This window comes from Convolutriloba macropyga, chromosome 8 (genome assembly GCF_964194025.1).
Source record: "Convolutriloba macropyga chromosome 8, txConMacr16.3, whole genome shotgun sequence".
In the NCBI taxonomy this organism is placed as follows: domain Eukaryota; kingdom Metazoa; phylum Xenacoelomorpha; order Acoela; family Convolutidae; genus Convolutriloba; species Convolutriloba macropyga.
Window position 1 is genome coordinate 46,360,107 of NC_134475.1, and position 25,978 is coordinate 46,386,084.

General features: G+C 33.7%; 1 protein-coding gene across 2 annotated transcripts in view; it reads right to left on the bottom strand.

Moving 5' to 3' along the window:
- Positions 1-23,753, bottom strand: part of LOC142344759 (uncharacterized) — a 94,923-nt gene extending 71,170 nt beyond the window's left edge. The window contains exon 1 of one of the 2 annotated variants that reach the window (XM_075396669.1): positions 23,196-23,753. The gene's annotated coding sequence lies outside the window, so the exon portion shown is untranslated. Of the gene's footprint in view, positions 1-10,686; positions 11,459-23,195 lie in introns of those variants that run through there. The other variant, XM_075396659.1, reaches the window with a different exon arrangement.
- Positions 23,754-25,978: the final 2,225 nt, after the last annotated feature.

Below are 25,978 nucleotides of genomic sequence, written 5' to 3' on the forward strand. Positions count from 1 at the left end.
ATTTAGTGGCCTAGTCTCACGTAAACAGCGTTGCCTGCCTGTTAGCATCATCTATCTTTTCTTTTCCCTGGTCAACTAGCATCTCTTCCCTTCATTCACAAGCGCCACGCCATTAGCACCCGATATGCTAGCTAATTCAACACGCCAATATCAGTAAGCAAACAACAGATATTGGAATCGCTTGCCTATTTGATCATTAGACTATGTTACTCCACAAAGATTCTAAATTATGTTACAGAGCGATTCCGATATTACCACATTATTTGTAATAATAAAAATACAGAATTGTCCTAAGAGAAAAATGTGAATCAGTTCAGTGCATTTTTGACATTTCCTTTCTGACAATGTTCAAGTTATAATAAGCATTCAAATATGGACCTAACAGAATTTACTAGTTGTACATGCAATCAATAATTTACAGCGCAACCCCCAAACCTTAAAAAACGAGATTCTAATTGCACAAATGCTAGTTACAATTAAGCGCAATTTCCGACGCTGATTTCATGTCAAGGACAGTCCATGTTTAATAGCATAAATGCTAAATAAAACTGAACAACCTTCAAAATGGAGACATGTTAATTGCACAAAAAGCCATCAAGCCATAAATTCTTGATAAGCAACTGATTGATAAGTCTGCATTGAACAAAACAAAAGCAAATTGGACGCACTTGAAAAATTTATTCATAGTAGCACACAAAAATTCCCCCACTTGCAGAGAAATTGAAAAAAATTGAAAAGATTATACATGCGTATTATTATATAAAACAAGAGCCCAAAGGCAGTAGAAATTGCAGCATTGTTCCATCAAGAAATAGACATTTTCACTTGTTGGTATTTTGAACAAAAAGTTCTGGAACACAAATTTCGCTTGAGTTGCAGTTTAAAAATAACTCATGACACATCTCAACAAAAATTCGGTACTCGTTCGAGGTACAGGCAACAATTAAAGGCTTAACAATACGACTCATGCAATTTCCAATACCCCAGTTGTTCTTGAACAATCGGTTATATCAGGTAATAAATATCAGATGAGGGTATACAACTGATATGAACAATGCAAATTCGATATATCACAGGCTGATTTAAGTTTATACATAAATTTCCAAAATAGCTCATTTTGAAACTCTCGAGACAAAACAATTAAAATTATTTTAACATTAAAATTGAAAACATTAATATTTCGCAGAAAAATTTATCAAGTATTGTTGAGCTTGAAAAACTTGCTTTATCCAAATTTACAGCCAATCAACATTCAAAACAATAGCATATCCTTGTTTGAGGCACAAATTTTTAAATAAGAAACTATAAAAAGCAAAGAGCAATTAAGGCAGGCAGTTTTTCCTTACCTTACAAAACTTATGTAGGAAGATAAAATAAAATTGCACATTGGACATCAAAAATAAATATCACTGCTAAAACAATTAACCACTTTTTGAAATTGAGGATTCTATTTTTGCCGTTATTACATGGAAAATAGACTGAAAAAAACAATAAAACTTTCCACAGAGCATCTATTTTATGCACAGGGCGTGCTTTATATCGATCGTGCTTTATATCGAAAATAAAACGACAGATTTCAAAAGATTTAAAAGAGAAGCGAGAACCACTAAACAGTGCCTTATACCAACCTTTTATACCTAGCCTTTTTTTAAATAAAGCTCCAAAAACTGAAAATCTCGAAAACAAAGAATTTCTTAAAACTTAAACCCTTAGAAATAAAAACTAGTCAATGGATAGCTTCAAATAGGCCTCACCTGACAGTCAACTTGACCTTCCAATAATTAGACCAACAAGTAACGTAACAGCCAGAACTACATAGCCGGGCCAAACCCCAAAACATTGCTGGCAGATTGCCAGAAAATAGCCGCAATAGCTTGTAGATCTGCAGTCTAAAAAAACAGTAAAAAAGACAGACCAAAAAAATCGTCGTTTCATTGAAGGCTGATATGTTATATTTTTATTTAAAATCTGTATAAGTTTCTGCTGCCTCTATTAGCTGCTCTCAAATAACCTTCATTTAGAGTGACACACAACCTTTTGACCTTATCTCTTTGAATTAAATTAAATAAAAGTCAATTTCAAAGTGCGGAAGTCATTTTTGAGAGTTAGGTAAGACCAAATTTTTAATCACGCGAATGAACAAAAAACTCGCTCCACTAAGAGCGAAAAATGACGTCATGCACGCACTTCGAATGAAATTGCATGAACGAATGAACAAAAAGCAGATTTGAAGTGGTTGTGACGTCATATGTTCGTAACAGAAATCGTGACGACGAAATAAAGAAAACTACGACGAAATGGTGACGACGAAATAACTAAACTATGATTGCTGCTTGTGTAAAATTGGACTAACTGCAGCTAAAATGATGATTTAGCTCCAAATTATATAATTGTGTACCTAAATCAGCGCAAAAAAGCTCCAAGAAATTAAAAAAACAACTGTCAAACTAATTACTGAACCAGACTTTAACGATTGATGAAAAGCGAAATCAACAAATTAATAGTAAATCAGTCACAAATCGCAGTTGTTTGATAGAAATTAAAACTGACCGATTCTCGAAACCCCAACAAATATATAGCACGAGGTTTCAGGTCCACCAAAATGTGGGGCGTAATGATCATATATTTTGCGGAAAGATACAAAAATAGTTCCATTGAAAAACTCGGGAACTATTGTTGAAGAGACTAAATTTTCATTCCTCGATGAAAAATTGAGGCTCTACGTCTCTGATGTTTTTTTCATATTTCTTATCTTTTTTACGCTTCTAAGTTGCTTCATGGAAATTACTTTGGAATATAGATTTTAATGACCGAAAGTAGAACGGCAGGCTAGACAACGCAACTAATTTGAAGTAAAAAGTGCATAAAAATAGGAAAAGCTTTTCTTCATGGAAAATTTTGATCTTTTTATTAATTAAAAACTTAATCTATTTGAGTACTTATCATGCAAAGAAAAGAACGCTATGGTCACACGTGCTCCTGATAGTGATATTGAAATTCGATTCATTGATCAGTTTAGGCGGTACATCATTTAGTTATTGTACAACTTAATGAAAAACTCTAAATTATTTTGGCAGTGGAAAAACTAAGACTAAAAAAATTGTCACGAAATTCAATCCAACAAAATTGATTCTCGTATTTTATAATCATCACAAGGTTATAGCCGTCGACAATTTACGCATTTTTTAAATTTTTTCGCAATATTTGGAGTAAAGCAAGTGCCACTTGCATTGATTCCGGAACGTTGTTTTGTTCGAAAAGGACAAATATCAATATATTTGACTGATTTGGACTCTCAATCGTTCTTTGTCGGATATTGCATAACAAAAGAAAATAAGCCGCAGTTTTTTGCTCATAACTGAGAATCAAACTTCAATTAGAGTACAGATAGGTACAGCTACAAATCAGTTAAATTTTTTTTATCATTTAACATTAGCTTTTAGCTTCGCTGCTCCAAAAATAAATTCGATACTCTGAAAAATTGAGCTCTGTGTCTTTGCTTCTTCAAAAAGTATGTTCAACTTGGATGGTTAGAAAGTTTTACTTAAGTTTTAATTTTTGCATTCCGATTATAAAAATTTTCTTTAAGACTTACTATTGATTTATTAATCCATGCTTTTTGGCAATGTTGTTTTGTTAAGTAACAGAGAGCAAATGTTGCAAATTGCGATATTCTAAACTTTTTCCTGTTCCACAGGAACTGAAATTATTGCTTTTTGGTCATGCCTCCTCTTACCCCATCTCCACTTCAAAGAAAAAGATTTAATATTTTGGAACACTTCCTGTGTGCAGCAGAGCTGGTGCCAATCCCCATTGTATCATTGAACCATGACTAGTGTAAATCTAATTTTTATCTTGAAAATATTTCAGACAAACTTGCAAGCTTCTTGAAAAATATTCTCATCCTATCAGATCTGACAACACGAAAGGTCATCTCCCAAGGATAAAACCATTAGCAATATGACGTCCTATCAAGATTTTGATGTCCAAGATTTTGTTTAACGGAGGGTTATCTTAAAGTGTTAACAAAATCAAGCTTATCGGGCGTTACTTGTATTGGTTCTTGTACGTGCGCCATCTTCAATTTTTATTCTATTTAAACAATTTTATTCTCGTCAACTCATAAGCGTTTTTGTTCTCTTCGGCAAATGAGCACTCGAAAAGTATTCAAAAAAATTCAATTTTTGTCCGAAACAGTTGTGTTCCTAACGTAAAACATACCCGGCAGATTGCCGGAAAATAGCCGCCGTTGATTCCCATAACTCTATGGGATTGAAAGAAAGGAAAATATCAACAAAAATTGATTTTTGTATAAAAACATTTTTAAGTGCGATTTATTTTGATGTCATTTCGTAATTGAACATACTCCTGTCTTTCAGTGAGAGGCTACAGCGTCTAGTATCAATATCAATAAGCATTATAGATAGTAACTAAAAATTATGAGAACAAAGTTCAAGTACCGGGCATCTAAAAATGGGCTTTATGGGTTTATCCCGTTTCTATTTTTGACTCTATTACTGACTATCGCAATTTTGAATTGCTTTGCTGAGCAGCTGCTGTTTAAAGGACTTTGAGCAGAATGACAGAAAAGTGAAACTAGCCTAGAGAAGTCAAAAAGATTTCACGCAACATACCCGGCAGATTGCCGGAAAATAGCCGCCGTTGATTCCAATAAGCATGATTGGGATTGAAAGAACAGAAGATATTGAAAAAAAGATTTTTGTACAAAAACATTTTTAAGTCCGATTTATTTTGATGGCATTTCGTAGTTGAACATAACGTACTTCTGTTTCATAGAGAGAGGCTACAGGGGCTACTATCAAAATCAATAAGCATTAGAGATGGTAACTAAGACTTATAGGAACGACGTTCAAATAGCGGGTATCTAAAATTGGGCTTTATGGGTTTATCCCGTTTCTACTTCTGACTTCAATTTTTTATACTGACTCTGTTCATTTTGAATTGCTTTGCTGAGCAACTGATGTTCAAATTCACTTTAAGCAGAATGAGAGAAGAGAGAAACTAGCCTAGTGAAGTCAAAAAGATTTCACGCAAAATGTTGAAAAAGCGGCAAAATGAGGTAAAGCGAAACATTTTTTTATTCGACGAAGTAAAAGAAAAATAGGAGCGCTATAATAGCCGGCTGAGAAGATGAGGGCGGCTATTAAAAATGTCGAAAAAGCGGCAAAATGGGTAAAGCGAAAAAAATTTCGACGAAGTAAAAAAATAGGAGCGCTATAATAGCCGGCTGAGAAGATGAGGGCGGCTATTAATTATACAAAATTTGCGCAAAAAAGACCTGTGATTTAAATCTGGAAGTGTTGGACAACATATTTCTCGACAAGTGGTGGCTGTGCGTAAACTTGTTCCAATACATATTTATTTGAATGATGAATCTTTATTTCGTAAAATTTCGAAGAAGCTTGCAAGACTATAGACATCTTGCAATAACATTTCGAGGTTGACCGAAGATATCATAAAGCTCACATTTTAAAAATTGACATACTAAAAACGACTCCACTTAAAAACGTTCCTCTTTGCAAGAAAAAAACAGAAACGATGTAAGCATATTGAAACAATCGCTTCTCATCAGTCAAGGTGAATAAGTTTCCAACACAAACAAAAAAGACAAATAGATACTAATTCATTGATTTTGAAAAATAATCCTGGAACAAATATCCTTGAGCGGGAGTCTGGTTGAAATTGTTTGCAAATTCGTGCGTCTGAGCACAAAATGAATAGAAAACTACCAAAGGATAAGATTACCAAAGAAAACATCTTCAAACAGGAGAGAGCGAAAATGATTTGAAATTAAATGGTACTTACATTTCAGCCCAACCTCTTAAGCTCAGCTATTTATGGAATTGAGGCGACCAAGTTATCTGTACCAAAATTAATACGAGCACATTTTTAATTGGATCGGGAGAAATTTGGGAGTTTTCCTCCCTCAGCCCAGGTTCTTTTGAGGCTAATTCATTCCTCTCACTCTAGCGGTAGTCAAAATATACTAACAAAAAGGAGGTATAGAAGTTAGAACAAACGACGATAAACCACAATTCTCAATTCAACTCCGTACGCCTTCTAACAGACCACGCCTATATCCACTTTGTATTGTTAAGAGCAGCAGCTTCTTGCTCTGCAAAGCATAAAACAGGGGAGGGGAGATAGGCTGGCCCAGCAAAAAGTAGGGTTAGGAAGCGGGTTGGGGGGACCGGGTCTTGGAAATGGAAAGAGGCAAAGGTGAAAAAGTGGCGTGTCTAGTTAACTTATTTTTAGGAGCTAGTTAGTAAGGAGGTAAGTATGATAAAAAACAATGGGCAAAAGAGACCGCTACATGGATAGCATGCTGTGCACAATCTACAGAGGCTACCAGTAACCGCTGACTTTGCTTTTGTTTAGGCGTGACAATGATTTACAAACGACTTTTTACAACTACGCTAATCTGCGTCAACAACATTTCAAGCTGAGATCGATAGATCCATTGACGCTTTAACTCCACTACTCTGTAGGGAATATGAAAATATTAGCTATCTATTTAAATATCATTCCCATTTCCAAGGCCTCCCGATTGCTTTTTAAACGAAAAGTTCACTTCTTCAGTACCGATTGAATTTCAGTACTATTTTTTTGTTTTAATTGCCTGTTTAATTTCAGATCCTAAACAGCATCGAAGTCATTTCTTCCGGTGAAAAGCATAGCAAAAGCGTTGAGTCTAAAACGCACCAAAGCCAAACAAAATATCCAAGGCATCATAAACGCAGTTGGGCCTTTCAAAATCCGGAAGAAAATAAAAACAAAACTTTTTTTCTTAACTTTTTGCTCATTATCAGAATTTGAGTTGAGGCTGCAAAATTGTCCTTTAAATGTAGATGACCAGAATCAACTTAAGCATGACCCTAAATTGTCATCAATTTTCGCCTTCAGGAATGAAAGCAATTTAAGTCGTGTCCTGTTTAATGAAAGAGTCGCGTCAATCGATTAATACATTGCTATACAGCGAGGCATTTAGCCCCTTTACTCAACGATATAATATTTTCAAAAATTGCCCGCCCCCTCTAATTTTACAAATCAGTTTCAACATATCGTACTTTTTACAGCTCAGTTTTAACTTTTTCGTACAAAAAAAAAACACCAGACAATTCGGCTTATATAATACAGGGTGACACGATGTGAAAAGTTGTGTCAAAAAGTGCAAAACACAATAAATAAATTGAGATTTGAACTCACAATTATCGTGGTTTTGCAAGGAACACAAATACCTGTTCAGGCGAGGCGAAGGTATGTACAAAATAGTTAGTGGTGCGGCTGCATCTAATTTTTATTTGGATTTCAGTTGATGACAATTTTTGAGGCATCAAACTGAACACTTAAGACTTCGTTTTTTCCCGCAGACACACTTGTTAGTAATCCAATAATTAGAAGTGCCCTGGTATAACAGTAAGTTCAAAGTGAAGTCATTTTCAAATATAATAACATGACTTTCAAATCTCATTTTGAAAAAAATTTAGATCTCAACAACTGATATAAGGTAATTGTTTTATGTCGCATTCCATGTAATTGATCCCCTCTACACGCACCATGATTTCTAACTGTTACACTGTTACAAAATATATAAAATCTCATTAATAAAATACATGCTTAGGATAGGACAGTCATTTCTACAGATATTTTTCCAATAACTGCGCAATATTTTTTGCTGTTTCTTAGTGAACGATCCATTTTTCATTTTCAACAAAAAACAATCAAATTTTTGGCATAATTTATCCCTGTAGTACGGAAACTTCTTGACGCAATTGAAACATTGATGCAAATCTTGACTAGACGTTTTTTGCTGAAAAGATTCCTTTCATGGTTATTTTCTAGAATACAAGACGGAAAATTAATACGAGCAGCTAATGATAGAAAAAATCTTGCGTTTCAAATATGACGAGTTTCCAATATTAATTCTTTCAATTAATCGTCATCAATAAAAAACAGATTTTTATGTATTGAGAATGTGCAAAAGTCGGTGAAAAAGGTATGCAGAATCTTTTAAAACGAAGTTTAAAACTAAAAAAAATCACGAAGATCTTTATGAAACTGCCGTAAGTACTGGTCGAAAAAAGAACAGCCAACAAACAAGTGGTTTTTACACTTAAAATTATACAAAGTGGTTTTTACACTTAAAAATTAAAATAAAAAAAATAGGGCCGTTCACTAAAATGTACCTTTTTCATCAAAATCTCAGCGAGAAATAATCGCCAACTTCTAACTCCCCGGTTTCTAGCTACAGAAACCAATAACAAAAGTAGTACCAACAAAAAGCAAAATCCCGAAGTTTGATAAAAGAATCTCGCCTATAAGCTGTATCACACTTCAAGGAATTTTTTTTAATAAAAGTCATTACAGTTGAAAATCAGCATCAAAACATCAATAAAAATCAATCTAATATGTCCTATTGAATGGAAAGATGAGTTACTATTGCTCTAGAAAAAATCTAGACCACTAAGTTCACTTGTGGGCTTCAAAGGATTTTATTGGAGCTTATATAGACCGATAGATATTAAATTGAAAAATATAAAAACAATTTGTCGCACTTTTCATTGAAATTCGTCGCAAGTTTCGTCGCAACCATCTACTTCCAATTGGGTTCTTTAATTGAAAAAATAAATAAATAAGAGAGCAAATAAGATCCGCTACAATCAAGCGTGACAAGATCACTTGAAAAGTCAGATCAGCCCAGAAATTTTTTTTTATAAAATTACACGCCTGACTTAGAGCATTGCTTCAGAATTTCTTCGAGAGCGATTATTTAAAATCAATTAGGGTTACATGACAGTTTACCCAAATCCACTTTACCCAACGCAGTTTTACCAAACCTGCCATTTTACCCAAAATCAACTTACCCAATGCTCTTTTATGTTTTCGTTCAACTCTCCGATTACAAATTAGCAGTCGCTAATTACAAGGATAAAATATTTATTTGGACAATATAATCCTATGTACAGTTGTGATAGTTTCATATCAAATTCCACTGGCCATTTAATTATATAGTCGGCTAAATAGTCGTTCTGTTAAATTTAGCATTAGGGTAAATTGGGTAAATCGGCATTGGGTAAAATGGCAGGTTGGGTAAAATAGCATTGGGTATAATGGCATTGGGTAAAATGGAATTGGGTAAATTGTCCTGACGCCTCAAAGAGATAGCCGTCTTCTCAACTCATTGACGAGCCACTATTAGATTGTAATTTGAAAAATGCGTTGGCTGGCTTTAAAATTTAAAACTAAAGGTCAACGGACCACCAAGTTTTGCAATAAAAGAGTTGAAGGTCACCTGGTTACGCCATGAAATTAACTGCCACTAAAATGAAACAATCTATAGAGGTTCCTTTTATTATAAGAACAACTTCATAAATGCAAGCACAATGGGTCAATTCTGTCAAAATATACAGCAAATAAGCTGGATGCAGATTAAGAATGGCCAAAAGATTACAAAATTTCAGTCTAATTTTTTTAAAAAAATTATTATTTTTGTAGTAAACGTTAAGCTACATCTAAACATGATTGCCAAAATTGCTATTACTAGTTTCTGAACTTCAAAGCGAAAATGTAGATTGGATAATAATCTGAAGTAGCCACAGATTTTCAAAAAAGTTAACAGATTTTTAAAAAGTATTAAAAAAACTTTGTCAGACAAAATGCTGCTTGAAGTCAGAAGAAACTTGGAACCTTTCTTGAAAAATTTTCCTGACGTCAATGATCGATGTAGAAATACCACTCACAACAACTATATGAGACATTGATCGGCAAAAACTGAGTGAACATCAAAACTAGGCCGAGTTTTAATACCAAATGTGCTCGACACAACAATTCATGCTCATTTGGGCTAGCTTTATATTTACGGTATTTTTTTTCAAATAGATACTCAAGATCACGATCTAAAATTGCATTGTAAAAATATATGAAACTAATGAAGCTTTCAGTTGATTTCAATTACTAGTCAATCGCAAATCTTTGCTATCAGTATTAAAAAGACGGTTACACATAAAACAAAGTTGTCGGATATCAAAGCGGAGAAGGAAAAAACCGAAGAAACAGTTGCTGATAGGGAAGAGATACTACACTATAAACAGTAAGATATGAAGAGTGGAGGCGAAATATCCAAATTATTATCAATAAAACGGAGTTCTGATTAACAATGCCATAAAACAAATGTCACAGTTTTACGACACCATCCAGACATGTCTTAGAGTGACTCTTACATGTATCACAAAACACAGACAAATAGTTGTTTAGAGAACGAGATCTGAGGAAACAATGTTACCTAACAAAAGTGGCAATCAACTTGCTTTCAATTTTTTTTCGCAATAAAAAAATCAGAAAAATAAAATTCATATTGATAGCTTTGTTGAGAAATTCATAATGAGAATCATTCAAACTGAGCATATATTGAAATGAAAACAGTCAACTGGATTTCGAAGCATCCATGATGACTGGCTTAAATCAAAACGAGACAAAATAGATTAGAACAAACTGTTAATTATTGAATAATAATGACTTGAAATATTATCAAATTGAACACACCAGTCAAATGGCAAAATTTTAAAGGAGATATTTGAGTGGGTGTGGTGGGGTGGGAGAGAGGAGAAGAGAGGAAAGGAGTGGCACTGGCTGCATTCAAAGGGGGGTGAGGTGGGTTCAACTTACCTCATCGCTTTTGGTTGGATTGGAAAGCTCAATTGTTGCTGTTCCTGTGTTGATTATGATTGCTGTGTTTGTGGGGGGTGGTAGCGTTGCGTTGGTTAAGGCGTTGGTGGCAATGGCGGGGTACTGGTGGTTGAATATTGTGGTTGTTTGTATGTATGTAATAATGACACGACAGAATTGCAACTCATAAACTAGCAGTGGACTAAACGACGCTTGGAACCAAAAACAAAACCAATCAATAATTTTATGCCATATTTGACGGTAATATAGCAGTCATATCTTGCCACGGGAACACGGGGGAGTAAATTCGATATGAAAAGGGAAAATTATAATTCCCCGCTCATGCCGAAAGGATAAAACCGGATTAAAACATGGTAAGCCGCAGTCCTGCGGTAGAACAACAATTTATTTATATTGCATGAATAATTGCGCGTATTTCAACGTCAGCATTTCAATCGGGAGGTTGATGCAAAAGGGGGCATTGTTGAAAATTGACAATAGGGAAATGGGAACTTATTAAGAGGTAAGACGCAAATCAAAACAGCCGTAATGAACATCATGAATTAACAATGAACTCAAAGTTAAAGCCAAAACGAAAATAGCGTGTGTCCTCAAACAATGACAAAAGTAGCGCAACGGGCTCTCACATCTAATTCACTAACAAAAAATTTTCAATATTCATCTTTAGTGAAAATTGCTTCACAAAGAGAAACATCCCAAAAGTTCATTGCTCTTTCGGTTATTAAAATAGCTCAAATAAATTGCATAATAACCAACGAAATATATCAAGTATCAATTAAACCAGTTGACACGCCATTAAATATAATCAGAACTTAAAAACTGTGTCATTAGCTCACACAGTTACACAGTTAAATGAGCTACAACTTACATATGTACGATACTGGCAGTCAGTTGCAACATTTTTGCTTTGAATGGAGCAGATTGTAAAAATTTAGACATAAACCGAAGATGCTAGTTAACCTGTACCATTGATAAGTTACCGCAAAATTTTAAAATTTTGAGCCTTAACTAAAAGCTTTGTTTGTAATATATCTATCAGACAAGGAGGATCCGTAATATTCCGTCAGACAGATGTTTTGAGCCGTCAAAAATTGAAGAAAAGATATAAGTTGTTTATCAGAGCGCCCTTAATTATGCATTGAACGACCCAAGAAGTTGTTTTACATTGCATATGCATTGAACGACGTTGTTTTACCACCTAAAAGTTAGAATAGTGAAACATTATTGGCAGGTTTGAAGAAAAGTAGCCAGATAAGTTATCAGTGGAAATCAATTTCTTTTTCAAAATCGATGACAGTCGAACAAAAAACATTGTTTTCGTAGACTCAAGGAGCACAAAACTTGTGTTAAATTTTCGAACAGATTTTTTTTAAAAAAAGCGACGCTATTTTATAATTAACCCTGCCGCGTGCAATCAAGCTGAAAATAGTGCAAACGGAACGAGCAAGTAAAATAACATTCTTCATCCTTTACAATTGCAGTAGAAAGCAAAGAATCTCTTACTCATGCTGCATGATAAAAATCTACGGCTACAAAAGCATGAGATTGAAACAGAAGTATAATAAAAGAGCATGTCTTAATTACTTTGAAAAACAGTGGTCAATAACTTTCAACCGGCGATGGGTAATATTAATTAATAACGACTGTAAATTTTGTATCATATGGGCAAAGACATTTCGAAGAATAATGTGACTGCAATTTGGAAAAGAGTAGAGATTTGGGTGTACTTTTTCAGAGGCCAAAAAGCTTGAGGGACACTTCAAATTAAAAATCCCTTCTGCTATTGTTTTTCCGGAAGCTTGAAAGCCTTAGAAAAAACTGAAAATATTGGCCTCCAAATCTAGCAATAGTTCCCTGGTTCTCATTTAACTGCCAAAAATATCGCGTCGACCGATACAAATAAGCATTTAAACAAATGTAAAAAAGGATCTAACGGTGAATGCGAAGACAGACCTGTATGTTTATTAGATAGAAGCATTTGTAGTCATACATTTTCTACTAACATATAGATACTGATTCATAGCTCCATTTTGCAATGACAAAATAGAAAGTTGAACTTCGCATTTTTGCTGTTACGGAGGATCGACGGGATCTAACCTTTTTTTGACAATGATTTTTAATATTTTCATTAAAGAACCGCAATTTTGTACGTCTTCCATATTTCAAGTGCTTGAAGCTTATTAAAGAGCTTATAGAGAGTTTAGTCGAGAAATTGTTAGAAAAGTGAAATTAGGAAGTTTTTTTCAGGATCGATTCAAGTTTTCTACAGGGGTGACAATACTGCAACTCTCCGCAAAAGATAGAGATCGGTCAAAATTGAATAAAAAGACCGGCTCAAACAAATTTCTAATGCCCAAAAAATTGGAGAGATGGCCAATTCGCGGAAACTACGTGAAGAACAACAAAGAACATCAAGCAAAGGAGACACATTGGAACGAATATGCAAATTGGAGATACATATAGACTAAACGTAAAAAATCTCTGAAGGAGTCCCAAAATTTGATAATGTGAGACTAAGAAAATGAGAAAACACAGAAAAGTAAAAGTATTTAGTAACAAAAGTAAAAGTATTGCTGGATTCAATGGGAGCAAAAACTTTAACTACAGCAACTAGAAAGTGAAAAGTTCCAAAAAAAAAACATATCGAAGCACTAAAATCCTACAAATAAGTGACTTTTAACAGCATCAATTGCAAAATTTTATTATTCCATTATTTAATTCCTGGCGTATTCAATGCAAATACAAAGAAACAATTACAATTTGATTAGTAGATATGCCGCAAACTTAAAGAATGCAACGCTGGCTTTAAAAAACTTTTATTCTTTCGGTAAGTAGTGGTATGACCATAATTCCTTTCTCTTCAGCTCTTAAATGCAGAAAACGGCCACAATTTTCAGGTCCAGATTGATAAAGATTTTAGGAGAACTGTCTGGGGAACATCTGTTTTTCGACTGGGGAGCCAATAAAGCCCATCCTTATTGTTCCGACCCACTTTAGTGGGGATAGGAACCACACTCAAATGCGTTTTTTGTTCTAAATTTTGACCGATCGATATCATACTCGTAGAGAGTTGTGAGTGGTATCATCAGCAATCCCTCCAGCATAGAATATATGGAATTAAAAAGATTTTCGAACTTCGAGATTTTAAGTTTCGAGAACATTTGGCCGAATTACAATGCTTTTGTTCAAATTTTACAAATTCCTATCCCAATGTTCGTCAATTTTGCTAAAATAACTTAAAATTATAAACGACAGTGTTGTTAAGGGCTCAATGCTTGACAGACAATTTTCACAAAAAATGAGACCCAACCAACATATATTATGGTTTCAGAGTTAAGCTCATGGTTTTTATGGCTTTGACCAAAAGTCTTTGTAAAATGTTTGTGATTTTTTTCTTATGCTTAGCATTGAATTGTTAACATTTTGTCGTCCAATGATTCAATTTTTCCCAATAAGAAACCCACACATGGTTTCTTTAAGAGTTATAGGTGAACCTACACAAAGCTTTTAATTGTTATCTAAAGTCTCATGACTTTGAATATATTTGTTTGAAATTTTGAACTTTGTCACTATTTTAACCTTAATTCTCTCAACTTCTGCCAAAGCTCATTTCCTCTTAGTCATACATTAATGGCTAAAACGGCTTTAAAATTAACTAATGGTTTCTTGGTTATGATACAAGTTTTCAATTTTTTATTATTTCATAGCATAATTGCACATTTAATAGGTTCAATTTGTTTCCCTGTTGAATTATGGCCGACAGGTCCAATCGATGGAAAGCATAGTTGAAAAAAAGTACAACATTCGAAAAAGACGAAACTGAATATGTTGTATTTTTCGTTGAATAGTTTATGCTTTTATGGGCTGAGACACAATTCTCTCTGAAAGTTTATTTTTTTAAAAATTTTTGCCTGTTAAGCTTTTCTCTTTTTGTTGTTGTACGACATATACCTGATAATGACAGGACTCAATTGCTTCCCCAAGAAGTATATTGAACCTATTTATAGATTCCAACTTATAACTTATTGGTTTAATGACTTTTAAATTTAAAATTATTTTATTTTAACAGTCTCCTTTTAATCTCATTTTCGTCATTACGTAACACAACCTCATTAAAAAGAAATCTTAACTACTTTTGTTCATTCAAATATTAATGCATCTGTTGGTTGTGTTTTGACGGATGCCTTCGAGCATTTAATTTCAAGAAAATTCGAGTTTTCGATAATATTCAATTTTTTTGTTTTTTGTCATTTATACGTAGTCTTTGTATAAGGAAGACGCGTTGATGTTCAGATGAGAAGCAACCGCTGATCATCAGTTAATCTTAAAATTATAGTGCCTTCAACACTGTGGTGTACGTGAAATTGTTTGAAGTTTTGGCTTCGGCCTGAATTTGTTATTTTGTAGTCTTGTGACTTAGTCTCATTAATAGCAGGCTCAATTGGCTTCCTGAGGTGTTGCAAGTTAATCCATCTCTTTTAGTTAAAATCTCATGTCTGTTATGGTTTTGAAAACATATTTGGATTTTGAGCTACGCCATTTGTGAGCCATGATTTAACATTTATAACGGTTTCAACTTCAACCATTTGTTTCTCGGCTTTGTCGCTACGAGATATCATAAAATATTTGTTATTTTTATATATATTTGTACATTTCATAGGTTTTTTTGAACTTCAATATTACTGTTAGGGTAGGTCCGATTGGCTTTTCATTTTTTGATCGTCTTTTCTAGTAGTCCTATTAAAAACAAGTTTCATCGGCCCTCTAACGTCGCATTACTTTATTCAATTTTTGATATGTTGAACGATATGTATGTTCTTAAAGTTTTGTATCTCTTTCAAATTTGGTAGCCAATTAAGTAAAGAATGTGGATGAGCGCGCTCGGAACATTATATGCGAACGCACATTACCGAGCCTCCTTGTTTGAAAGAGAATTGACTTTATAATGTTTGAGTGGCTTGCAGTAAAAAAATATTTATTTACTCGCTATTATTCGCTCATTATTCACCCTTAAAATGACTTAGTTACTTTAAAGGCGGTGTGAGTCCACTTAGAAATAAGAAGCAACAAGCAGTAAATGTTTAAAAACTTTTTATAAACAATCTTTTGATCTCTTAGTACAAAGAAAGTAAAAATTATGTTAGGCATGCCCGCATATAATCAAGATTGGCAAGCGTAAAATTACTGCTTTGAAAAGGTTACCAAAGTTTCAACTCAAGTAATGCAATAAAGCAATCAACCGTCCAAAAAGAACTTATTTAAGTTGACATTAAACGATTCACCTGAAACCATTTAGAATCAAAAACCTGTCAGACGACTGAGACCGCTCAAGAAAAATTACCTGGCGAAGGATCAAAGAGATGAGAGGTCAAAAAGACGGTGATGTCATTATTTCGGAAATGGTGAAAACATAAATGAAAAAAAAACATCATGTAAGACAAGCTGATGTAGCGTGGGCTGAGATTACACCTTCAAAATCAATAAAAGCCTATCTATCATAGCATAATGCGCTCGTGTTAAGACTGATCATTCAACTGTTTCAATTTCCCAAAACCTCGAAGAGCATGTCCCTAGTTCTTCATTCGTCAATGTTAAATAACCGCACGAATACCAGCCTGCTCGACTCAATTAATTGAAAGAGCTTGATTACCTCACCAAAGCTATGAGAATAAGCTCAAAACAACACGGCTTCCGGAAATGTATACAAAATCGATAATTGTGTTGAATGCCATCATTTTGAAAAAAAAACCTCAGAAGGCAAAATTTCGAATCGAACACTAAAAATCATGATAAAAGGGCAGAAGGCAAAAACAATTAAAACAAGAAATTAACAACAAAGATAGAAGATTTGATACAACCTCTTGATACTTTGATGTCGATGTCTTCAATCACAAACTTAAAAACCAAAGGCAGCAGAGAGCTCAAAATAATATTCATGGCAACTTGAGTTCAAAAAATTAAAAGTGACTTTTCTTAAGTGAGAAAAAAATTGCTCTAGGACGCCCTAGTTTCTACCATGATCTAAAACCATGTCGGACAACAGACATTGACAACTTTGTGGGAAAATCAGAGACAACTGATTGTTGCTGGACGAACTTAAAAACCAACCGACGTAGCTGCGAAAAAGACGTGTGTGCCGTATAATACAGATAGAAACCAATTGAAGATGAGACAGTTATCGACGCCACAATAACAACAAAGTAAGCAACATTCAGCAAAAAATTGATACAGCTTTTTAAAATTCACTTCGCGGAAGCATCTTTTTTGGGTACCCTGATTACACATGAGTTCCATTGACATAAAATTAAGTTAAATTAAACTTTTGAAAAATGCCCAAGTCATTTTATTAGGTGAGTTAATCAAATATAATCACGCAAATAATCTGAAAACTCTGGCTAAGAGAGTGAGAAATGGCGTCATAGCCAAAAATGCCGTGAGAAGAATAAAATTATTCAAAAAACTTGACTTTCAGCGTTGCTTTTTGAAAATTAAAACAAAAAAAGAACGTCAGACGACAAAAAATAGCACGAAAAATGGCACGAAATCAACCAATATAATTGAATGCAGAAATAATGCACTATCTTACCAGCAGAAAAAATTAACATTAAGAAGCAAAAAGACTTAGCTTCACAATATGAGAGTAAACCATAGCGGCATTCACAATGTAATCACTACACTTTCAGGATAATTGAGTTGAATACCAGGATTTTGAATCAAAAAACCTTAGATGGCAAAATTTCGAATCGAACACAAAAATTCATGATAAATGGGCAGAAGGCAAAAGCAATTAAAACAAGAAATTAACAAGAAAGACAAAAGAATTGGTACAGCCTCTTGATACTTTGATGTCGATGTCTTCAATAACAAATTTGAAAACCAAAGACAGCAGAGAGCTCAAAATAAAATTCATGGCAACTTGAGTTAAAAAAATTGACTTTTTTGAATTGAGAAAAAAAATGGTTCTAGGATGCCCTAGTTTCTACCATGATCTATAATCATGTCCGACAACAGAAATCTCATATTTTTAATGGGATTGAAACAACTTTAAGAGAAATTCAGAGACAATTGTTTGTTGCCAAATCAGCCGGCAACGCTGCGAACAAGACTTGCATGCCGTATAATACAGATAGAAACCAATTGAAGATGAGATAGTTATCGACGCCACAATAACAACAAAGTAAGCAACATTCAGCAAAAAATTGATACAGCTTTTTAAAATTCACTTCGCGGAAGCATCTTTTTTGGGTACCCTGATTACACATGAGTTCCATTGACATAAAATTAAGTTAAATTAAACTTTTGAAAAATGCCCAAGTCATTTTATTAGGTGAGTTAATCAAATATAATCACGCAAGTAATCTGAAAACTCTGGCTAAGAGAGTGAGAAATGGCGTCATAGCCAAAAATGCCGTGAGAAGAATAAAATTAATCAAAAAACTTGACTTTCAGCGTTGCTTTTTGAAAATTAAAACAAAAAAAGAACGTCAGACGACAAAAAATAGCACGAAAAATGGCACGAAATCAACCAATATAATTGAATGCAGAAATAATGCACTATCTTACCAGCAGAAAAAATTAACATTAAGAAGCAAAAAGACTTAGCTTCACAATATGAGAGTAAACCATAGCGGCATTCACAATGTAATCACTACACTTTCAGGATAATTGAGTTGAATACCAGGATTTTGAATCAAAAAACCTTAGATGGCAAAATTTCGAATCGAACACAAAAATTCATGATAAATGGGCAGAAGGCAAAAGCAATTAAAACAAGAAATTAACAAGAAAGACAAAAGAATTGGTACAGCCTCTTGATACTTTGATGTCGATGTCTTCAATAACAAATTTGAAAACCAAAGACAGCAGAGAGCTCAAAATAAAATTAATGGCAACTTGAGTTAAAAAAATTGACTTTTTTGAATTGAGAAAAAAATGGTTCTAAGATGCCCTAGTTTCTACCATGATCTATAATCATGTCCGACAACAGAAATCTCATATTTTTAATGGGATTGAAACAACTTTAAGAGAAATTCAGAGACAATTGTTTGTTGCCAAATCAGCCGGCAAAGCTGCGAACAAGACTTGCATGCCGTATAATACAGATAGAAACCAATTGAAGATGAGATAATTATCGACGCCACAATAACAACAAAGTAAGCAACATTCAGCAAAAAATTGATACAGCTTTTTAAAATTCACTTCGCGGAAGCATCTTTTTTGGGTACCCTGATTACACATGAGTTCCATTGACATAAAATTAAGCTAAATTAAACTTTTGAAAAATGCCCAAGTCATTTTATTAGGTGAGTTAATCAAATATAATCACGCAAATAATCTGAAAACTCTGGCTAAGAGAGTGAGAAATGGCGTCATAGCCAAAAATGCCGTGAGAAGAATAAAATTATTCAAAAAACTTGACTTTCAGCGTTGCTTTTTGAAAATTAAAACAAAAAAAGAACGTCAGACGACAAAAAAAGCACGAAAAATGGCACGAAATCAACCAATATAATTGAATGCAGAAATAATGCACTATCTTACCAGCAGAAAAAATTAACATTAAGAAGCAAAAAGACTTAGCTTCACAATATGAGAGTAAACCATAGCGGCAATCACAATGTAATCACTACACTTTCAGGATAATTGAGTTGAATACCAGGATTTTGAATCAAAAAACCTTAGATGGCAAAATTTCGAATCGAACACAAAAATTCATAAATGGGCAGAAGGCAAAAGCAATTAAAACAAGAAATTAACAAGAAAGACAAAAGAATTGGTACAGCCTCTTGATACTTTGATGTCGATGTCTTCAATAACAAAGTTGAAAACCAAAGACAGCAGAGAGCTCAAAATAAAATTCATGGCAACTTGAGTTAAAAAAATTGACTTTTTTGAATTGAGAAAAAAAATGGTTCTAAGATGCCCTAGTTTCTACCATGATCTATAATCATGTCCGACAACAGAAATCTCATATTTTTAATGGGATTGAAACAACTTTAAGAGAAATTCAGAGACAATTGTTTGTTGCCAAATCAGCCGGCAAAGCTGCGAACAAGACTTGCATGCCGTATAATACAGATAGAAACCAATTTAAGATGAGAAAGTTATCGACGCCAAAATAACCACTATGTAAACAACATTCAACGATAAATTGATGCAGCCTTCTTAAATTCATCCGCGGAACCATCTTTTATTGAGGACCTCGATTACACATATGAGTTCCATTGACAATAAATTATATAAAATTAAGCTTTTGAAATGCCAAAGTCATTTTATTAGGTAAGTTAATCAAAATATAATCACGCAAATGATCTAAAAACTCTAGCTAAGAGTGAGAAATGACGTCATGGCCAACCACCGAGCGAGGAAGAAGTCATTCACAAAGTTTGACTTTCAGCGTTGCTTTTTGAACTAGAGTAAAACAACAAAAGAGCGTCAGACGACAAAACAAGAAAAAGAAAAGAAGAACAAGAACAAGTCCTGAAAATTAACTAATTAAATGAAAAAAGAATAGTCCACCAACTGACCAGCGCAATTGAACATTAAGAATCAATAAGACAAACATAATTTCACAGTATGAGAGTAAACCATAACGGCATTCACAATGTAAACACTACACTTTCCGAATATATGCGTTGAATACCTTTACTTTGAATCAAAAATCTCAGATGGCAAAATTTCGAATCGAAGACAAAAAATTCAAGATAAAAAAGTAAGAAAATCATTGCAAACTTCTCTAAATTACAGAATGACGAATTTCCAGACCGGCAGGACTCTGATTGAACATGTCTCATACAAACAGGCAAAAAAAACTATACATTTTTTTAAAAAAATATTAAAATAAACGGCAAAAAATATTCTAGTCAAATTCCTCAAAAATATACTGGTTAAATACACCCACTAACACAACCACAATCTTGAAAACAGCTTCAATCGCCCCTAAAAATGAAAAACTCGGAACAGACAAAGTTTCACAAAAACCCGAAAAAAATGGCCAACTTCATTGAAAGATTGCCAAAATTTCTGATGTTAATATCTTCAAAGCTATTTTTCACTTTCACTAAAAATAATTAGTAATCTATCTATCTTCATTCAAAAAAAAATATGTTTGCCCCTAATGATCAGAAAACTAAAGAAGACAAAAATTTCAATAACTGAAAAAAGCCAAACTTTGATGTAAAGTCAACAAATTTCCTAAATTAGTGTCTTCAAAACTATTTCAACTTCACTAAGAACTATCCAGTAAACCATCTTCAGGCCGGTAAAACAGTCCATTGACCCCTTAAGATAAAAAACTAGAACAATAAAGGCAAAAAAATCTCAAAAATTTGAAAAAATGTTAAACTTTATTTAAAAGTACTTGAAACTCCGGATAAAAATATCTTCGAAACTATTTGACTGTCACTAAAAAATACCCATACACCATCTTCCAACCCTTAAAGTGATCCATTGACTCCTACATTTTAAAAAAATTCGAAGGACAAGAACTTGAATATAATGTCAAATTTTAAATGTCGTTAAAAATTTGGATAATGATATCTTCAACGCTATTTTGCTGCCATCAAAACTATCCATTAGGCCAAATACAAGCCCTGAAAAATGTTTATTTGCATCTATAGACCCAAACTCAAAAAATGACAAAAAATGAAAAAGGCAAAAATCATAAAACTTTTTTAAAATTAAGTTTGCATTTCCGAAACATTACGTCAAAAACAGATATGTAAAGCTATTCCAGCTTGCAGAAGACAAATACGAGCTTTACACATGTAACGTTTAGATCTGGACCTGTTCGAAAAATTGAAAACAAAGGACAAAAACAAAACAACAGAATTTGGTGGTAAAAACTCCAAAAGCGAACTTTAGACGTTCCCAACAACTTCGGTACATTACGCAGCTAAAAGACAACTAACGACACTTTAGGATCTCCATTGCAATCTAATGCCAGCAGAGCGTTACTTCTATCCAGTTTCGAAAACTAAGTCATCAAAAAATGTAAAAACATCTTTAAAAAAACATAGCAAATAAATTCAACCCGAAGAATTGAGTTAAATAATGACCTGACCAAAAACAGTTTCAAATCAACATCAAAACTAAGACAGTCAACAAAAAACTGATGCGACGCATCCTTGTAATGAGTACACAATAAAACAAGCTAGTTGGAATCAATGACGCAGCAGATAATCTTAAACTCAGATTATCTTCCTAAGTCAACGGTGTCAAAGTAACAGAGCCTCATAAATATATGCCGGAGTCCTTAACTACAGCATAACATAAAACATTAGCAGGCATAAAAATTCGTTTTAGCGGAGCGAAAAATAGAACTCGGGGACAAAGGAAATACAAGTTGAAGGCAAGATTCATATATTCACTTAAACATTTAAACTTAATCGATATCTCAGTTACAAATGAGCCCTTCCATTAACAAAGTTGATTGACAAGACAGGAATAAATACTACAAATACCAGCAAAACAAGAACTCAATTTTTTCATAACAGAACAGCTGATAATTGATAGAAAACAATAACTAAAAACTGAAACGACTAATTCGGTGAATTAAAGCTTCCTTAGAAACAGATGAGAACACTAAGAGATAAGACAACAGCGTGAACAATAAAAACTCGTAAAACAAAAACAGTGCCATAACATTTTTGGTAACAGTTAATGTGAAAGTCAGAAAGACATATATCGAATAAAATAATCTTCATTAGCAACCTATGAGACGCCTCTGATGAGATTAAATGATAAGGCAACAAAAAGTACGACAAACACTCGCAAAACTAAAAAATTCATTAAAAATTAAAATTAGTGAGAACGAAGGGTCATATTCATGAAAACCGCTAGCCATTAATTAGGTTCATTTATGTCCCATCAGCAACCTATGAGACGTTTAAATGATGACACTAAGCGATACGACACCGAAAACATATTTAAAAGGGGGCAAAAATCATATACTCACTAATATTTTATGGGAACATATAGTGTAAAAGTCATACCAAGTAATAGCTACCCATAGATGAGTTAAAACCATTGCAAATAGGCACAACTAGAACACGTATGCATAATTAGAACACAAATAATACTTTAAATAATACTATAAAAGACAGCGCACCATTACAATCCGAGTACTTTGGGTTGTATACAAAACCATGAACACTGCAATATAGCTTCGCTCAGCTTACAATTTTGCAGCTATAATAAGATAGAATAATTAATACACCTCGTTGCAAGATATTTTCTTAAAAAACAATTAGTTATGCATTTTCCCGAATCTAAGAAAATAGTAATTAAAGTAGGGCGAATTTGTAAATATTATTTTTTACCTCTCATTTACCAGTTCTCACTTATCATTGCTTATGACAACTTGAAGGCTCGCCATCCTTCCATGCTGTAAAAAAATGGAGTTGCTATCTAGACACTGGAATAGCAAAAAAACTATTCCAATTTATAGTTGCAATCTATAATTTTTTAATATAATAGTGTCAAAAACTTACCATTCATGAGCCGTTTAAACACGAACTCAAAACAACGGTAGCACGCAAAAACAGTAAGATTCTGAAAACGTTAACGCAAATTATGACGACCACTTACAAAGCAGCATCTGAAGGTAAAGAAATGCGAGAAAGAAAAAGCTTTTGAGGGCGGAAATGAAAAGACTGAAAAAGTCTTGCTTAGCTTCCTCTTTTCCATCTTTAATCACCTTCACTTTAACAAAAGAAGGGGAGCTGATTGTTCTTAGCTGATGGAAACTTGGTTATGACCAAGTAACTAGTAATGACCAACCGCAGTTGAAGTCATTCGCAAACTTACGTTGCCTTTTTCCTAAGCAATTATAGAAATGCGGGGTTTTATAACCTACTTTTATTACCATTTTTATGTAACCTAGCAACACAAGAGGTAATTTCTTAATCACTAGCTTGCAATAAGGAGAAGGAAATTTGCAGGATAGATTAAAAATTAGGAAAAGCTTGAATGAAAATAAGATATTTGTTAATCTCTGTATCTATTGTCAGCAAATGCTAACTACCTTGACCAAGTTGCCCACCAAATTAAATTTTACATTGACAGACAGAAACTATTCATTTGCTATTTACAGACGCCACATACAAAACAAATGGTTTAACTTTCAGGTAAATCTCAATTACATATTATATAATCTCAAATGTCCTTAGAACTAAGAATTACAATCAAATATTAAAATTCTCCTTGAAGTTTTCCAGGCATAATCATCATTTTCCTTTGACGTCGATACGTCAGGTCCTAGAAATTGGAATAACGAGAAATAGTGCTATAACAGTAAAAGTATAAAACGTTTTATTCTCAGTTTTACGTAATTTTATTTTATTGTAAGTTTTTATCATAATTATTTTATTAAAAATCTTATTAAATAGACGTTGCAAGAATATTTTTGGAAAGACAAAATCTATATTCCCTAGATCAACTGCGTAAGCCTATGGAGATAGGGCGAAGAGTACCTTTACGACAAACAATTGACATTCATTGAAAAACTCTGATTCAAGAAACCGAATAGTAGCCTAAAAGAAACAAACCGAATAACGTCGGACGAATTGCTATCGAACGACTTGCGAGGCAACCAATTTAAAAGGGGCATAAACTTTTATGATGTAAAACCTTCTGACTACGGAGGCGTTTGAACCCTAGACCGCCAGGATGCGCGTCGCGCACAGTAAATACTAGGCTACAAGGGCTATGCACGGTCTTCTCTCACGACCGCTTTTATTTTTGCAACAGACATAATTTCTGAATGCTCGCAAGTCCAGCGTGAAATCAAAAGAACACTCTAGAAGAAAACGTTCAAGCAAAAATTTTGCACAAGAAGATCAGCACATTTGTAGTAATTGCCTCAAACTTCGTTCGAGAGCAATTAAACAGGTTTCCTTGTTGATAATTGATTATATAAAACGTTTTCATTTTTTATAATATGTAAACCTTGCTATAAGTTAAATTTTCCTGTTTTAAACACAGCTTTATCAGATTGCATTCTATCTGAATAATAAGCGCACTTCCGTCATAACAGATGATTTCAATACAAAATTTCAATCGAAAAAAGTCCAGATCGACTTCCGAAAGTCAAGAACGAGAAAAGATAGCGCAAATCGAAAACTTCCATGATTATATGCAGAATTCAGATCACTTGGATGGGTAATTTACAATTTCCATCCGGTGGTTTGTTTACCAGCCAAAAAAGGAACTTTGACCAAAAATTGTTGGTTTTATTGGTATCATTACCTTTACCATTGAACGCATCCTCAAAGGAAAGCACATACGACTTGTCAGAAACGCGAGGAGACAATAGCGTAACAAGAACAATCTATGCTGCTCAAAAATCAAAGACACCTATATTTTTTGAATGTACATAGTGTCAGTTAATAAAACCCTTGGGTACATAACAACACGTTTTAAACAATACCAACTAATGTCATAAGCACTGCTCCCAAACCGGAGACGAGATTCAATTTCATTTTAATCTGCTTCCGCTATTGGGGAAGTAGCAGCGGAGCGAGGCAATAGGTTTACAAAGGGGCTTGAAACGATGTTATATAAATCTATCGAAGTTTTCGTTAAAACATTTAACTAGATTAGTCGCATCATTTTTGTTTGCTTTTTAGCAATAAACTGCCACCGACTGAACTCAACTGCTTAAAACTAAGAATGAGAGAACAATTTGATTAAACAAGCTCAAAAAATCCATCGAAATATTTTATAATTTAAGCATAACCGTCTAACGTCGGAAGAATCGCCCTCGAACGACTAGTGGGAACTCCATCGATTCAAACCTGATTCAATCGGAAGGTAGGTTGGAGGAGAGAGGACTAAGGGAGTTTCAAATGACAACATTAGAGGTTATTATATGCCACAATTAATACTCAAAGAGGCGGGGGGGGGGGAGACATCAATTTCAGCGCATTTTTCATTTGACTATTAGTAGTTAACTGAGTTCAGCGGTTTAAGGTTGTAAATGAGAAAAATCTAGATCACGTAAAACGCAAAGTAATAACGCGGGAAAGTCAATCAAAAAGTCACAACGGTCAAGCAAAAATTTTGCATAAAAAGACATTCACAATAATTTGTTCAAATTTCATTCGAGATTAACTAAATTATACATAAAAGAAGACACACATGAATGCAATAACTGCTCAATAAACTTCGGTCGAGAGCAATTAGAAACATTAAAATATGGTGCATAAAACCTACTGAATTACTATAGGCACACAAAACATTAGGTGAAAACGGAAATCACGAAACTATTTGAAAA